This window comes from Limulus polyphemus, unplaced genomic scaffold (genome assembly GCF_000517525.1).
Source record: "Limulus polyphemus unplaced genomic scaffold, Limulus_polyphemus-2.1.2 Scaffold791, whole genome shotgun sequence".
Lineage (NCBI taxonomy): Eukaryota > Metazoa > Arthropoda > Merostomata > Xiphosura > Limulidae > Limulus > Limulus polyphemus.
The window spans coordinates 265,303-269,582 of NW_013666401.1; positions in this window are offsets into that span (position 1 = coordinate 265,303).

Consider the following 4,280-nt stretch of genomic DNA (forward strand, 5'->3'; position numbering starts at 1 on the left):
TCTTTATAATAAGATATTCGATGCTATTTGTTTTCAACAAAGATTTATAATTATATTAAAATAATTTTATTTTAATTTTGTGTAAGCAAAAAGCTACACCATGGGCTATCTCTATTCTGCCCCTCACGAGTATCGAAACCTAATTTTTAGCGTTGTAAGCCTATAGGCTTACCGCGGTGCCATTGGTGGAATTTACATTTTAAATAAATAAATAAAAAGTTTTATGAGAATGATAATTTACACTTATAAATGTGTCGTTAGATAATGTCACTGCCTCTAAATGACCTCTTGAAAGCACTTTTAACATATGCAATTAGAAATTTTGTGTCTTTTTAAGATTCGAATCTAATTTACTTATTTCATGTTGAAACTTAATGATGTGTTTAAATAATTGCGGCTATATGTTTATTTAAGCAACTGTATGTGATTGTTCTACGTGTAGGTTTTTTTTTTTCCAAAATTAGCCTTCGATTTGAGCCCTCTTGTTTCAGTAATACATGTATGAATTTTGAAAATTTGATAGAAGAAAATACTATGTAAGTTCTTATTCAACTGATCTTTAAAACGTGTATATCTAGTAATTCTACATAATGTAGTATACTTGCAAAGAAATTATTGAACATTTTCTGGCTTTTTATTCTTCTAAAAATCTACTCTAGCAATTATCAACCAGCTCTAATGACCTATCACTCTAAAATAAAGAAAATAAAGAGTTTATTAAAGTAATTATAATTACAACACTGCGCATTCTAATAACCTTTATATAAGCACAGATGTCTTGTTCAAGCTTCAGACTTGCCAACCATTAGTCACAGAACTGGGATAATGTATTTAACCTTAATTTTTTTTTAGTAAAACTGAGATGTCGATTAAAATACAAGAAAATTTTAGTGAGACATGTTTAAATTAAAAATAAATCACAATGTATTTAACGACGTGCACGCGCGCGAGTACAGTGGCTCCGTAAAATACAGCGGTAAGAAGAAAGGTACCAAATACGAGGGGGAAAGAAAATCTCCATTATCCTCTGCGTAGCATTAATTAACTCTACGGCTGTTTGGATTATGGATGTAATATTGGTTTCCTACTAGACGCCAACAGACTTGATTCATTAATCGCATTTGAAACTATTCAGTATTACATCATGCCATCTCGTTCAGTGGTCTCTTTAACGTTCTGTTTAAATGACAATAAATCACTGGTGGGACAATGGATATTTATGGCGTTTAGATAGGATGAGGTTGGCATCAGACAAATCAGTAGCGAAAACTGACAAACAATAACCCTAAATAACCAATACTCCTCAAATGGGCGTTGTGTGGGAGCACATATGGTCTTTGTACGAAAGTGTAATTTCCCATAGTCAGCGAGAGGAGAATAGCCGCCAGCATATAATATCGGTGAAGACATCTACACGTCGTTCCCGCCATACTCCTCTCGTAAGTTGACGCGTTTTAAAACCCATCTCTTGAATACATTTAATTTGTAATCTATACCATGTGAGGCAATAGGAGGTATTTCACTATGTTATCAATGCGAACTTACTTCACAATAGATAAAGGCAGTCAGACCTGTGTCCCCATCACTTAAAACGAAACAAATTGCAAAACTTTTAAGCCAGAATAGAGAAAGAGAAAACATGGCGTTTTCTTTAGATTTCCAATTTAAACGGATGCTTGTTTGTTAAGAAAGCAAAAAACCTGAAACATGTACAGATATTTACGGTTAATACGAATGTATCCTTACTGTAAGATCATTATGTTGTTGTGAAGTTCTTGATGAACCAGATATGCTTCTAAGATCTTATTCCAAGAAGAAATTGTTCTGTTGTTGCTTTTTCTAAATAGCATCCACACAGATACGAAGCTAATTACAAAATATTTGAATTTCTGAAACGGCTCCTTGTATTGTCATTTTTCCTTTATATATATACCCGCGGAATAAATAATATCTTTTCCTGACAAAAATTTGTGTATTTACAAATAATGTTTCATGATTCGCGTTCCATTGTGACAGTCAAATCCCACTATTCGGTCACATAAGTGCAGCCCAAGAGGTTTCGGTTGATACTGTTGACTAGCTTGGCTTACGTCTACTTTCAAAATTAGGAACTCCTACGCGCAAATAGCACTTTGTGTAACTTTTGTAAAACTCCTAATAAAACAAACAACTAATGATGCATTAAATATAGGTAATACAGTATAGAATCGAGTTATTAATTTTTTATACATATTCAATATATAACTACTGAATACAGTTTACGAGAGTCGATAATTTTTCTGATTATAAAGTTTTTTCACTCTCAATAAAATGCATGCATTGTAAGCATATCCTGTAATGTACAGTGTAATTCGACGCATGTCAATAACTCTATTCAAAGATAACACAATGGTTGTATCAATTTTAAAATTCTCATAAAAAAGGCTTCTACAAGAGCATCAAGCCAACAGGACCAAAAACTATCAGCATCGATCAGACAAATAAAACTCGGAAATAAACTACACAATTGGAACGGTTTCTTTGTTTGTTTGTTTTGAATTTCGCGCAAAACTACACGAGAGCTATCTGCGCTAGCCGTCCCTAATTTAGCAGTGGAAGACTAGATGGAAGGCAGCTAGTCATACACCACCAACTCTTGGGCTACTCTTTTACCAACGAATACCATTATAACGCCTCCACGGCTGAAAGGGCGAGCATGTTTGGTGGGACGGGGATTCGAACCCGCGACCCACATATTGCGAATCGAGCGCCCTAACCACCTGGCTCTGCCGGGTCCTGTTGGAACGGAAGAATGGATCTTAGAGGGAGAGGTGTCTGCGCAAATAAAACCCAATCAGCGGTGAGGATCATATTTAATATAAAATTAGATTTAAATGAAGACAGGTAATAAAGGTTAATTTGTATAATTATCTTCATCTTTCAGAACAGCATGTTGTCTGTGAAGTTGACAGCGAAGTTTTATTACCACTCAATTAATTTAATTTGGGGGCACATTACAGAAGGAAAGTTTAGTTATATCGTGACGAGTTTTTCCTTTCTCTTAAAGATCTTTTCTAAAATCCTTGGGAGCGAGCAACTTGGTACAATAAAAACTTGAATTCTAAAGAGCGCTGTAATATCTTACATTGCAACTGACGCTAAGGTAAGCTTTGTAAATATTGAGGACCGAGAATGGAGTTATAACATCGTACTTCAGGTTATAAGGTCAAAGCTTCGATATGCCAGTGAAGGTGATCCGCACTTCCAGCTGTACACGCGTTATAAATATGACAGTTAATTCCGTTATTCAGTGAAGAGAAGACGTATAGACAGTAATCCTGCCGACTGGTTGCCCTCCCCCTTGTCCAGCAGTTCTAAATTAAGGATAACTGTACCTGAGCCTCATTCATGTTCAACATATCCATACTGTGTATTTACTGACTGAGACAACCATTTGTATTTCTATTTCTTTGTAGTTTGAAGACGTATGTGTAAGTTGTATATCACTTTGTAGTCTGATTAAGTAAGTGTATATTTTTTGAAGCACAAACCTCTTTGAAAGGGAAATCAGATCTGGTACAGACCATGTGTACGGTATCTTTTATTTTTCACTGCTTTCTTAAATATAGTACTGACGAAAGGTGACTTTCTGTACAAAAGTAAACTCAATGTGTGTAAACTAATATTATATTTTTTTATAGAGGGTCCGAACTGTATTAACTGTATGAATACTAACTCCACCCTGCAAGTGAAAGCCGAAATGCATACAAGCCAGGTTTAAAATCGAGCTACATTTAGGTAAATAGAGGGTCTTGTTAATCTAGCATTAGGGGTAATAGCTTGTTTTGTTTGTTTTATTTTTGAATTTCGCGCAAAGCTACACGAGGGCTATCTGCGCTAGCCATCACTAATTTAGCGGTGTAAGACTAGAGGGAAGGCAGCTAGTCATCACCACCCACCGCCAACTCTTGGGCTACTCTTTTACCAACGAATAGTGGGATTGACCGTCACATTATAACGCCCACACGGCTGAAAGGGCGAGCATGTTTGGTGTGACGGGGATTCGAACCCGCGACCCTCAGATTGGGAGTCGAGTGCCTTAACCACCTGGCCATGCCGGGCCTAATCTATTAATTGGATCTGATTTCTCTGATTTAAAGAAAGGAGGCTCTGCTGTTATGTTCAACCCTTATATTAGTAATCAATTAATTTCATGTCCCACAACATGCCCCCCAGTGGCACAGCGGTATGTCCGCGGACTTACAACGCTAGAAACCGGGTTTCAACTATAAAGATGATCC